This window comes from Monodelphis domestica, chromosome 5, assembly GCF_027887165.1.
Source record: "Monodelphis domestica isolate mMonDom1 chromosome 5, mMonDom1.pri, whole genome shotgun sequence".
NCBI lineage: Eukaryota > Metazoa > Chordata > Mammalia > Didelphimorphia > Didelphidae > Monodelphis > Monodelphis domestica.
This window is the reverse complement of record NC_077231.1, coordinates 13,544,230-13,557,589: the sequence shown is the minus strand read 5'-3', so window position 1 is coordinate 13,557,589 and position 13,360 is coordinate 13,544,230. Positions and strand designations below refer to the sequence as shown.

Genomic DNA, 13,360 nt, shown 5'->3' with positions numbered 1-13,360 from the left:
GCAGAAAATCCATTGTGTCCTACATGCTGAGCTCTTTGCTAGGCATTGGGGGAGGAGCAGGTGTAGCGATGAACAAGTCTTGGTCCTACCTTCTGAGAGAAGAGGTCAAGACTGAACATGAGTTCAGAGATATTTTTCTAGATTAAGAGAAAACCTCCATTCCAAAATCTTGGGCTGAGGTGAAGCCCAACCTTGCAGCTCTTTGGCTTCTAATCTGGTCCCTCACATAAAGTCCTGATGATGATGCTCTCCTTTCTGAATAATGGTAGGGAAAAAGGTTCCCTGGTTCCCCAGGCAGGTAGCCTATGATAAAGAGCACTTAAGAGTCAGATTATTAGCTGAATAAACCCCTGTTATTCTTTCCGTTTGCCTCAGGTCCCTCTTCTTGTCCTGGACCTCACTCTGAGAAGCCTTCAAGGTTCCTGGCTCCTCCTTCCCCTGCTCCTAGAAATTACTTTGTCTTCTCTTGGTGTATATTTTTGTGTGTTCGCATTGCTTTCCTCCAGTAGAATGGAAGTTCCTTGAGGATAAAGATAGTTTCATTTTAGTCTTTGTATATGGGGCTTAGCCTAGTGCCCGTTCTATAATGAATGCATAAATGATTGAACTGAAACCCCTATTCCCATGTTGGCAAACCTATGATATTTGTGCTGGAGGAGGCTATTTCCTTTTTCCTTTCCACGTGGACCTGAGGATATTTCTCACATCACTTACCCCTCTGCCCAGCAGCCCAATGGGAGTGCTTCCTCGCTTCCCTGACTGGGGTAAGGTGGGGGCTCACATGTAGCATGAGGGTTGCAATTTGGGCATTTGGTCTCTAAAAGGTTAGCCATCAGTGCCCTATACAAACTTATTTATTCAACAAATAACTTCAGTGTATGCTGTATGTTCATTCCTGTGCTAGAGCATAGGTGCTGAGGAAGACAAAGTTCTCCTAAGGTTGCCACATGAATTTGAGCAAATATTAGCATTAGTATGGGCCCAGAAAAGGAACATGTACTTTTGCCAAGAAGCTCATACCTAGGGGACTCCCTCCAGGAGGGGATGAAGTCTTTCATTCACGTCAACTCGTGAATTTCATGAAACTATGAGCTGAGGTCCCTAGGGAGTGAGATCAGCCACAATGGGAGGTGTATCCATATGACTGGACTCACATGTTCTTGGAGGGAGATTAGATGCCACTCAGATTCTGTGATGTCTTGGGATGTGGGGAATGTGTTGGTTGTAGCCCAGGATTCTATTCTTTTTTTTTTCACTTTCTTCTTCCTCTTCTTCCCCCTCCTTCTTATTACTACTATTACTATTACCACTACCACCACCCCCCCCCATAATATTATCAGGTAACACTAGGAAAGCTAAACAGGTTAAACATGCCTTCATTCTTTTTTATTTCCATTCTGAGTGAAAACTATGAAGGCCCTGAACTTTCTTGTCATCACTGAAAAGAGTCCTATTTATTGCCAAAGAAATAGGAAGTAAACGTGTCTGAGAATTAACCATGAAGGAAGATGACCAATCCAAAGTCACTGAAACCAAAATTAACCAAAAAGTAAGTCCTGACCCAAAGAGTTTTATTGGATTTGAAACCAACAATGGGATTTTAGTTGTTTCAGTGACATTCTGTCAGCAGAGTCCAAAAATGAACCAGAATCCACCATGGACTTCCTTCCCATTAGCCTCTGTAGGTGGACAAAACACTGTTTAAGGTGTCCCTCCATGAGAAGTAGTTATCCTGAGGATAGCCATGGTGCAAGATAATCCCCAATATCTAATCCAAGCCTCCACTCCAGTCAGGTCACACTCCCATACCTATTCAAGATTTGGTTGCCTCTGAACTTTTACCTGTGTTTCTCCCACCTCTAGTATCCTAAAAGAACTACAGAAACATCATTAAATGGCTCTCAGTGGTCATCTAATCTAACCTATCCCTGGCCCAGAGTCACTTCTTTACCTGACAAGTATTCATCCAGTCTTGGCTTGAAGAGTTTTGGTGAGGGGAATGTTGCTATGTTATGAGTCATTCCATTTTCCAGTGGAGACATCTCCTCTTCTCTCCAAGTTCTAGTCATCCCTCAAAGCACAGCCTAGGCCACCTTAATACCTCCAGAGCATTTTACCAGACATCCTGCTCCAATGGTTTTCTCCTGGCTCTCACTTCCTAAATAATTTAAAGTCTGGGTCCTGCATGCTAGGCTACAGAATATCTGAAGCGTACAACAGGCCATGGACTCTTCTCCACAACATCCCTAGGAAATATTGGTCTCTTTGGTCCCTCCCTCCTAAGAATTGTGTCAAGGAATTTCATTGCCTCCCCCTCCTGAGTAGCTTGACCTGTCCATCAAACATTCCTGATATAATACAGTGGCGCCAGGTTTGTGTCCCTCTATGTGCTGTACGCCAATAAATTCAAGGCTTGGAGCTTGTGAGAAGGGGAGAAGAGAAGGAAGAAGGAAGAGGTTGGGGGCAGAGCAGGCAGGTGAGAGGGAAGGAGGAAGAGACATGCAGGCTAAGGACCACGTGGTCAGGTTATTTATAGGAATGATTGTCTACCCTTCCTAATAAACTTTATAAAATATATATCTGGGTAGAAATATTATTTCAATTCTTACAGAATGAAATCTTGGAATGAAATACAGTTGGGTCTTCTAGTGTTATCCAATTGTGCAGGTGTTGCTGTCTCCCTACCAAAGCTTTTGCAGAACAAGTGTCAGGCTTTGCCCAACACTTTTTTTTTAACCCTTACCTTCTGTCTTGGAATACTGTGTATTGATTCCAAGGCAGAAGAGTGGTAAGGGCTAGGCAATGGGGGTTAAGTGACTTGCCCAGGGTCACACAGTTAGGAAGTGTCTGAGGCCAGATTTGAACCTAGGACCTCCCATCTCTAGGTTTGGCTCTCAATCCACTGAACTATTTGGCTGCTTCCTTTGCCCAACACTTTTAGCCACTTGTCATCAGTCTAGACACAAAGGAAATGCTTAATAAATTCTTATTGAGTTCAACCACTTGTCCATGGAGTGAAGTGGAATGAGATGCTAGGACTCTAGCCTTCCCCCAATGGAATTAGTGCCAGATGATATTCCTGTGAATCAATATTGTGTAAGCAAAAAAGACAAAAAGCCAGCAGCTCATCCAGTATGGTGGTGGGCTTTAAAGGGGCATCTACAGTCCAGCTAACTGCTCTGAATAATCCTGCTTCCAAAAGCTTACACACACACACACACACACACACACACACACATCTTTGGCCAAAGGACACCTCCCGTCATCACCATATCAACACCAGTCAGTCAGTCAACAACCATTTATTTACTAAGCACTGTTTGAAATAATGTGATTGTCACTGATACTACAAAGGAAAAAAAAAGAAAGGAAAAAAGAAAGGAAAGGAAAGGAAAGGAAAGGAAAGGAAAGGAAAGGAAAGGAAAGGAAAGGAAAGGAAAGGAAAGGAAAGGAAAGGAAAGGAAAGGAAAGGAAAGGAAAGGAAAGGAAAGGAAAGGAAAGGAAAGGAAAGGAAAGGAAAGGAAAGGAAAGGAAAGGAAAGGAAAGGAAAGGAAAGGAAAGGAAAGGAAAGGAAAGGAAAGGAAAGGAAAGGAAAGGAAAGGAAAGGAAAGGAAAGGAAAGGAAAGGAAAGGAAGAAAGGAAAAGGAAGGGATGGGAAAAACAATATTTTAAACAACTAGTTATATACAAAATCTATATGGAGTGAATGAGAACAGAAGGCAAGTGCCATCTTCACTCCTAAAGATGAACACTTCTGTTCAACTCTCCAGTGTATTCCTTGGTTTCTCACGTCATGTCAAGTTACTTCCTAGCAAGACCTAACTTGGCACTGCCCCCATACTTATCATCAATCCCAGTGGCAAAGCCATAACACTGTGCCACTACAACATTATGATGACGATGTAAAATCTCCCAATTCCAGGGCACTCTATAATCATACAACTTTCTTCAGGAGCCTCTAATGTAATTTTAATCACAACTCTGGAAGCAGTACAACTAGTATCTCTACTTCATATATGAAGAAATCGTCCAGAAAGGGTAATGACTTCATCTGGGCTCACACAGATAACTGGAGGACATAGAGGGGAGACATAAGGATCTTCCTTTTCTAAGACCAGTGCTCTGTTCACTGTATCCCACTGCCTGTCAACCTCTACCCCAATAAGTGCTTCCCCTGACTCTGCTCCACATATAGGAGAGTGTCAAAATATACTCAGCAATAGCCCCCTGGGGTCATTCTTAATGATAACCAAAATGTTTGGGACCTCCATCTGGCCCACAACCCTTCTCTCTGTGGCTGCCAAACTTCCAAACCACTGTCAGCACATTTGGAGCAAGTTCTCTACTAGCTAATGCCATGCCACAAACTTCTACAGCCTCCCTCTCCAGTGCCCTGACTGCATTCAAAATGTCCTCACAGAATGGAGGCTTCCCTTTGAAATTCTAATTCCTTAGTTTCTTCAGTTTTCTGCAGGAGGAATAAGATTCAAGATGCGTTGTTAATGAAACTAGGAAAGTTGATGAAGAAAAACTCTTTGCTATATTGCATCAATTCATAATGAGTTATGGATTGGGGCATTTTTGCCAACTGTGCATTTTCATTTTATGAAAACAAGCAGAGAGAGGAGACGTGAGGCTATAAAAGTTGGTTCTATCTCAGAGAGAAGGAAGGAGAGAGGCAGGGAGAAACAAAGACCCTGGAGCAGTCATCTGCTCTTCCCAGGGCCCTTTTCCCCAAAATAAAGTCAGATGTTATCTCTTGTGCATTATGTAGTTCTTCGTGCTATTTCATGCTTAGTCAGAGCTGGGGAGTTGCCTCAGGCACAGACTGGACTAGGGGGCAATCTCCCACCTACTAGAGGGCTTACAGTAGAGAAGGGACAAAAAGGTCATGTGCCCTACTGATTTGAGGCTCCTTTCCAGCAGCCCTCAAGGGCATGAAGGGCCAACATATTATGACAATCCCCGGTCACAAGATGAGGAGATGGAGTTGCCCAATGGTGAAGCATTCTGTTCCCAGGTCACAGAGCATGTAACAAGTAAGGTTACCCCATCCTTTTTTTTAAAATATAATTTTATTTAATTAGTTATGTTATTTCCCTCCCCTCCGCCCTTCCTGTCCCGTTGCCAAAGAGCAATCCCACTAGGTTTTACATGTGTGATTGATCAAGATCTATTTCCATATTATTGATATTTGCACTAAGGTTATCGTTTATCTACATCTACATCCCCGATCATATCCCTATCGACCCATGTGATCAAGCAGTTATTTTTCTTCTGCATTTCCACTCCCACAGTTCTTTCTCTGGATGTAGAGATAGTGTTCTTTCTCATAAGTCCCTCAGAATTGTCCTGGGTCATTGCATTGCTGCTAGTAGAGAAGTCCATTACATTCGATTGTACCACAATGTATCAGTCTCTGTGTATAATGTTCTCCTGGTTCTGCTCCTCTCATTCTGCATCAATTCCTAGAGATTGTTCCAATTCACATTGTCCTCATCCTTAAAAGCATTTTTGCATTAGGAAAACTATAAACTAAGCTAGTTGGGCCAAGATATTAAGAACATGAAGGGTAGCACACTTGGAAGAGTTGGCTGGAGTTAGGAGGTAAAGGATTTCAAATAACATGTTGTGGCATTTTCCTTATAGCAACAGAGACCTAGTGAAGTTTCTTGGGCAAGGAAGTGGAGACTTGAGATTGAGGAAGGCTATTTTTGGACCATGTGGAAGATGACAAGGGGTGGGATGGTGGTAAGAGATCCACTGCAAAAGTCCAGGATAGAAGTAATTGGGGCCTGCACTATAGCAGTGGTCTTGTGAATAGAGAGAAGGGGAAGGTGCCTCTGACTTCCATAGAGCACTCTTACCCTATATCTCACCAAGGCTCAAGAAACATTGGAGCTGGAAGGGCCCTCAGAGGCTTGGGAGTCTAACTCCCTAATTTGACAGACAAGGAAACAAGAGGCCAGAGTGTTGAGCATAGTCAGTGGATAGAAGAGCCTAGTTTGCCTGGGGGATAAAGTACATGAGGAATGACATGTGTCATTGAGTTCTAGATCAGAGTTTACAAAATATTCAAGACAAGGATAAATTTTGGCTAGAGTCCAACTGTATTATTTCCAACCTTAGGCCCAGGGAGGTTAGAGAATTTTCTCCAGATCATTTAGCAAGGTAGGACTAGAACCCAAGTCTTTTAACAACTAGTTCCAGGTGTTTCCAACTGTGCCATGCAGGTTCCCCAAGTAGGCTGGAACCAGACATGAAAATATTTGAATGTTAGGCTAAGCTTAGATTTAGCTATTGAAGGGTTCTAATCTGGGGAGGAAATGTCATAGGATCTGTATATTAGAAGAATGAAGCTTTGTATAAGATGGAAACAGGGGAGGACCTGGCGGCAGGAAGATGAATTAGTAGACAGACAGGAAGAGATGAAGACCTACCCAAAAGTGCTTGTAGTGAGTGTATAACAAGGGCTGGTTGCCAGAAATAGTGAGTTAGAAAGGACAGTTTCCCAACTAATGGAATGAGGGGATGACAAAATGAAAAAAGGGGAGATTAAATCTTTTGGCCCCAAGCCAGGGGAAGGAGGAAGATGAACAGAAGTAGAAAGTCAGGAAAAGGGATCAGGCCAAGAGAAAAAACAACCTAGTAGGTAGTAGAAAACATCTATTCAAATATTTGAGACAGCTTCAATCCCATTTCCTATAGGAGAGGTTTCCAATCTCTCCCCAGTATCTCCTCTCTGAGACAATCTTCCCACTCTCTTTTGTACATATCTGGCATGTATCTACACACGTTATCCCCCAACCCCCCTTGTGAAATCCTTGAGGCTGAGGACTGCTTTTACCTTTATTTGTAGCAGATTAATTAATAAAAGGCTATTGATGCTTGTTGATCAAAATTAAGGAAAGAGGAATCAATTCATTCTCACCTCAGAGTGGTTACTTGATTCAATTCAACAAGGATTTCTAAAGCCCCAGGCATAACAGGCATTGGAGTTAAAGAAACAAAACTCTTAATAGTGTCTGCCTTCAAGGAGGTTATCTTTTACTGGGGGCTATTGCAAGTGCACAGTAAGCCAATACAAAAAGTATTTTTTAAAGTAATCTCAAAGGGGCAGCCAGATAGCACAGCAAATAGAGAGCCAGGCCTTGGAGTCAGGAAGTCTTGCCTCAAATCTGGCCTCAGACACTTGCTAGCTATATGACCCTGGCCATGTCACTTAACCTCCATTGCCTAACCCTTACAGCTCTTCTGCCTTAAACCAAAACTTAGTATCTATTCTAAAATAGAGGGTGTAAGGCTGTTTTTTTTTTTAATTCATCTCTATAGGGAGGGAGAAAGGGTAAAGAAAGGCCTACTATGTGGCTGGCACATGCACTGTGCTTTGAGAAAAGCTAAAATGGAGAACCTGAATCACTGGGGGACTACTTTTGCAAAGGCATGAAAACAGGAGATGGTCAATGCTCTAACAAACTAGCCCATTCCAAGAATTGCTTAGATGCTTCTTGGACCATCCCCTACAGGGCCTCTGATGTCATGATATCTACATTTTCACTGTCAACAACTGAAATGACAACTAGAGCTTTACTCTACATGGATTTTCTTTTTTTTAATATGAAAAAAAAAACCTACCAAAACAAACCCCAGCCCTCAAGGGAGCAACACTTGGAAAGCCTAGGGAAAGCAGCTACAGCAAGGAATTGTTTTTGTTCCACAGATAAGCAGCAGATACACCAAGCACAGGACATCCCTTCACTAGGATAAGCAGCAGCACCATTGGCTAATGCATTCCACTGGCATGTGCAATGTGGCATTCTGGCATGCTTCTTCAGCACCCTGGAGCTGTTCCCTAGAGGTATGCTTCTGCAATAGCAGGGAGCTGTCCCTGATTGTCACTGGCCAGAGGCAGAGCACTGGAGAGCTTACAGAGTGTGTTTCCCACAAAGAATGACAATGAGGAGGAGGAGAGCAGTCACTAACATTTACATAATTTTCTAAAGATGACAGAGTTCTCTCCTCACAATAGTCCCATCTTACAGAGAAGGAAACTAAGGCTTAAAAATGTGAATTTGGGGGTAAATTGCAATTGGTACTCCTATCAAATGTGTTTTCAAATGTGCTTTCCTCATTTTAAGTTGCACGATAACCCTGTGAATATTATGGATATCTTTCTATTTTATGGACAAGGAAATTGAGGCTCAAAGACTTGCTCTTGGTCACACAGCTCTGTATGACAGTTGGACACTAGTCTTTTGTCTCTTCAGAGATTTTTAGATCTCAGACCTGAGTAATTCTCTCAATCCAGAGTCCCCACAAGCTGGGCCTTTACAAGGAAAGGTCTCTGGAGTCTTTAAAATATTCTGGAAATGGGAACTATTGTCTCTCTGTGGAGCCAAGGGCAAGCACTCTCTTCTGGTTACTTCATTGTAAAGGAGATGTTTAAGAAGGAAGGCCGACCTGAGACTCTAAACTTGGAAGAAGGAAAGCAAAGCTGTCTACCAGCTCTAGTAGCTGACTTGTAATAAGACCAAGGCCTTCAAAGTCATTTATTCACCACCTCAGCACTGGATATTCAAAACCAAAAGTCAAATAGTTCCTGTTCTCTAAGAGTTTACTGACTTTTAGAGCTGTGTGTTTCTGTCTTCTAGCCCTGCTAAGCCTCACTTAAGTCATCTGTGAAATGGAACAGTAAAACTTTACTCCTTGTTTCATAAGTCTCTAAAGATGTTTGTGAACTTTAATGTGCTACAGAACTGGGGGATATGCATACTGATGACTTCTAGTTCTTAGAGATATTTAAAAGGATGAGAAGCCCCCTTCCAGGGATATGTTAGAGATTTCTTACCTGGACAAATCCCAAAGAAAGTGCACTGGATTTGCAAGCAGAAGACCTAGGTTTCAATCACAGCTTCTACTTATTATCTCTGTGACCTAGGAGAAGTCATGAGCCCTCCCTTGGCTTCAGTTTCCTCCTCAAGAATATAAAGGGATAGGATAAAATAATCCCTAAGGTCTCTTCTAGCTCTAAAATCCTATGATCCTACATGGCTTTTGAGTTGCATGTCAGCAGTAATTCTAGGCTCATTCACCTCTTCTCCTCTGGTTCCTTTCCTGTGCCACTAAGGGCTTCAGTTTCCAGAAAGCTTCTGCCTAGAAGCATCTTCTCACAATTCCTTCCAAACTCATACAACATGAAAGTCACCCCTGTAACCAAAGACTGTCCCAACTCTACCCAGGGGTGGACAGCAGTGCCTGGGCCTTCGTTTCCATATCTATAAAATGAAAAGGCTAGACAAGACAGTCACCAAGTTTCCTTCTAGCTCTAGTCCTTCTCAAGCCCAACCCCTGTCCTCTGTACTCAACTGATATCCCTTCAGACCCACCACTATCCTCAGTTTCCCTGGCCTGCAACTTCACTGGATGTGTGAATTCATACACACCTTGCATTCCACAATCATCCATCTCCAATAGGAAAGTTATTTGCTTTAGATCTGTGGAACTTCAAACAAGAGAAAGGGCCAGGGGGAGTGGATGATTTCTTCTGATTTTATACTCTCATGTGTGGGCATGACCAACTGATTGACCAAATGGACAGGAACAGATGAGGACTATGTTATGAAGGTGAAAGAGGACTGAGCTAGTATGCCAGGGACCTCAGTGCTAAATCTGGCCTCTGTCAAGTTGTTTCTTCTCTCCAGGCCTCTGCTTCCACATTAATATAATAAAGAAAATGGCAAGAATATCTCTAAGGTCCCTCCCCACTCTGACAGTCAATACATCTCCAGGCCAGCATGTGGGTATTAAATTTGTAAACGTGCCTTTAAACTGCTTTACTAATGTTCATATTTTCCAATTACCTGAGATTTTCTTCCTGGGGCATTTGAATTCTTGGCTATACATTCTGGTTAATACAGAAATTAGTTGACTAATTCATTTATTTGACAAATGTTAAACACTAACTATGTAAAGCACTGTGCTAGGCACAAAGTAAAAAACAGCACAGATCCTTTCTTTGAGGAACTTACTTTCTAACTGGAGAGATATAACATGTACAAGAAAAAGCAGAATATAAGGCAGAATATCAAAGGATCAAAAAGTGTTCAAAGAAACAAGAGGAGGCAGAGATCATTTTTCTCCCCAGGCATCAGGCAGAAGGGCATCCAGAGGGAGAGGACAACTGAGGTTGGCCTTGAAAAAAAGGGACTAACTTCTAAAGACCTCGCCCTAGAAAAAAGGTGGCTTGCCTGCCATCCACAGAAACCTGGGAAAGTCTCTTGACACATTGGAGGCCTCAATTTCCCCATCTCAAAAGCAAAAGGGTTGGCCTAGATCAGTGGTTCCCAATCATGATGGGCTGAGGTGCCCTGAAGAGCAACAGAATAATTGCAAGGAGTCCTCAAATCCATATGTCCCCCAAGCACTACCATGTTGATCTTTAGTGCTAACAAAATATGCTTTGTGCCTCTGTGTAACAAACAAGCAAGCGTACCATCTGCAGCCTGAATAAATAAGTCCTTTCATACATAGATGCATGACTATTTTTCCAATGGATAGAGACATGGTTGTGGCTTTTAAAAAAACACAAATTCATTTAAAATCTTTCAGAATTCGGAGCCACTTTTGTCCACTTGGGTTGTCTCACTTAATGGATATTAAGAGAACAACCCCAGGTTGTGGGGATCTATGAATTTGTTCTATTAAAAAGCAGTCGTCATACTCCAAAAGGCCAAGAACCACAGACTGGACCATCTGCAAGGACTCTTCCAGCTCTGTATTCCAGACACTAGAGGCAAAGCACAGCTCAACCCTCCCTTTTCTGTAAAGTATAGAAGTAGAAAGAAAATGACCTTGACCTGGGAACATCTGGTTATGCCACTAATAAACTATGTGACCTTGGGAAAGAGAGCTGGATTTGGAACCTGAGGTCCTGGGTTTGAAATTCACCAATTCCATTGACTACCCATGTGACCATAAGTAAATTACTTATATTCTCTGGACCTCAATAACCTCCAGTGGAAAAATGAAGGGGTTGGTCTCAATGACTCCAGGCTCTTTTCCTGCTCTAAATTGATGCCATGATTTTAAGTCATCTCTTCTTTCTGGGTCTCAGTTCTGCATCTGTTATAAATAAGTAGGGGTTGGACCTAATGCATGGATGCAAGGGTTAAAAGTAGCAAACAATGCATGTTCATATTGTGACTTTGCTCAACATACACGGATATACTCCCCACATAACCTCTTGCTCCACTGGCTAAGGTTCTTGTATCAATGGCTCACTGCATCTGCTTGTGTCCTGCTCTATCTTTACCTGACTTGTCCTTGCCAGATGTGGACTGATGACACTGTACAATTTATGTCAAATCAAATCAGAAAGTGAAGGAGGAGAGGTTGCCTGTCTGGCCAGTGGGCACTGTTCCATTTATGCCGGGTTAGCAGTTTAAATTAAATCTTCCAATATGAATGTCATTTAGATTTAATAAGACAGGGATTGTAGATAACGCTATGGAGGCCAACTAATTTGTTTCAATTAACAGTATTAACCTCTCCCAACCTGCTTGGAAGTTATTCCATGTACCTGTAGAGACCACAAGGATACCCAGACAATATTTCACTTTTTTTAGTGAAAGAACTTTGTGGAGGCAAATCAGGAGCAATGGTTTGGTGAGAAGCATGGAACACATCTGACGCAATACAGAATTTTACATAGGAGGAAAGTGAGGCCCAGAAATGGAAAGAGACCTGTCCAAGGACACAGACAGTCACAAAGCTGGAATTTGAATTCAGGAAGTTGAACCCAATCTACAGATTCTTCCCACAGAATTGAAAAGCTGTGAAAGTTTCCAGCTTCTATTAGTAATCATTCAAAATAATTCAATTCAACATTTATTGAAGACCACTAGTTGTCAGCAAACGTTATTTAAAACCATCATTTAAAATGAGTTGTCAACATCAATTATTTTAAAAGCACTAGTCACATTCCCCTCTGATCTTAATCTTTCCCTTGTGGAAGGCTAGTAATGGAGAAATGAGCTTCTCACTGACTGATACCCACATCACTGGAATCCCCGAAGAACTTGAGACAGAAAGGTCCTCAGGTATCATGTAGTAGAGCCCAGAGCAGAGCAGGAATCCTCTATAACACCACATCCAAGTGCTCAGGTAGTAGTGCTTGCTTGAAGACTTCCAACAACATGGAACTCACTTCTTCCATTGTTGGACAGCCTTATTCATTAGAAATACCTCCTGTATATTGACAGCACCTGCCTCCCTGTAATTTCTCTCCATTTTTTGTAGTTATTTACTTTGAGATCGAGGAAAAAAAATCTAATCTCTTTTACAAGTTAATCATTCTGATACTTGAGACAAAGATCAAATTGTTTTCAGTGCTCTCTTCTCTAATCTACACCTTCCCAGTTCCCTCAATCCATGTCTAATAACCAGGAGATCAGGATTCCAGTCCAAGTGCTGGGCTGAACTTCCTGGGTGATCCAGGCCATGTCTCTCCTGATCCTGGAGTCCTAGCTGCTTCATTTAAAAAATGACTTAGTTACAAAAAATCAAGCCATTCCCCAATCCACAAATGGCCAAGGGACATGAATAGGCAGTTTTCACAAAACTATCAATAAGCACATGAAAAAGTGTTCTAAATCCCTCCTGATTAGAGAAATGCAAATTAAAACAACTCTGATGTATCACCTTACACCTAGCAGACTGGCCAATATGGCAGCAAAAGAAAATGATAAATGCTGGAGGGGATGTGGCAAAATTGGGACACAAATATGCTGCTTGTGGAGTTGTGAATTGGTCCAACCATTCTGGAGGGCAATTTGGAACTATGGACAAAGAGCTTTAAAAGACTGTGTGCCCTTTGATCTAGCCATAGCACTGCTGGGGTTGTACCCCAAAGAGATAATAAGGAAAAAGATTTGTACAAAAATATTTATGGCTGCTTTCTTTGTGGTGGCAAAAATTTGGAAAATGAGAGGATGCTCTTCAATTGGGGAATAGCTGAACAAATTGTGGTATATGTTGGTGATAGAATACTATTGTGCTGAAAGGAATGAACTGGAGGAATTCTATGTGAACTGGAATGACCTCATGAAGAGTGAAAGGAGCAGAACCAGGAGAACATTGTACACAGAGTACATTGTACACACTGTGGTACAATCAAATGTAATGGACTTTTCTCCTACAGCAATGCAATGACCCAGGACAATGCAGAAAGAATGGGAGAAAGAATGCTGAGCACATCCAGAGAAAGAAAATGTTAGAAAAATATGTGATCAATCACATGATTTGATAGGGATATGATTGGGGGTTTGATGTTAAAGGATCACTCTACTGCAAATATGAATAA

The 13,360-nt window shown here is 42.0% G+C and overlaps 1 protein-coding gene across 6 annotated transcripts in view; it reads right to left on the bottom strand.

Moving 5' to 3' along the window:
* Positions 1-13,360, bottom strand: part of PHF21B (PHD finger protein 21B) — a 116,912-nt gene that overhangs the window by 70,102 nt on the left and 33,450 nt on the right. The window lies entirely within an intron of this gene.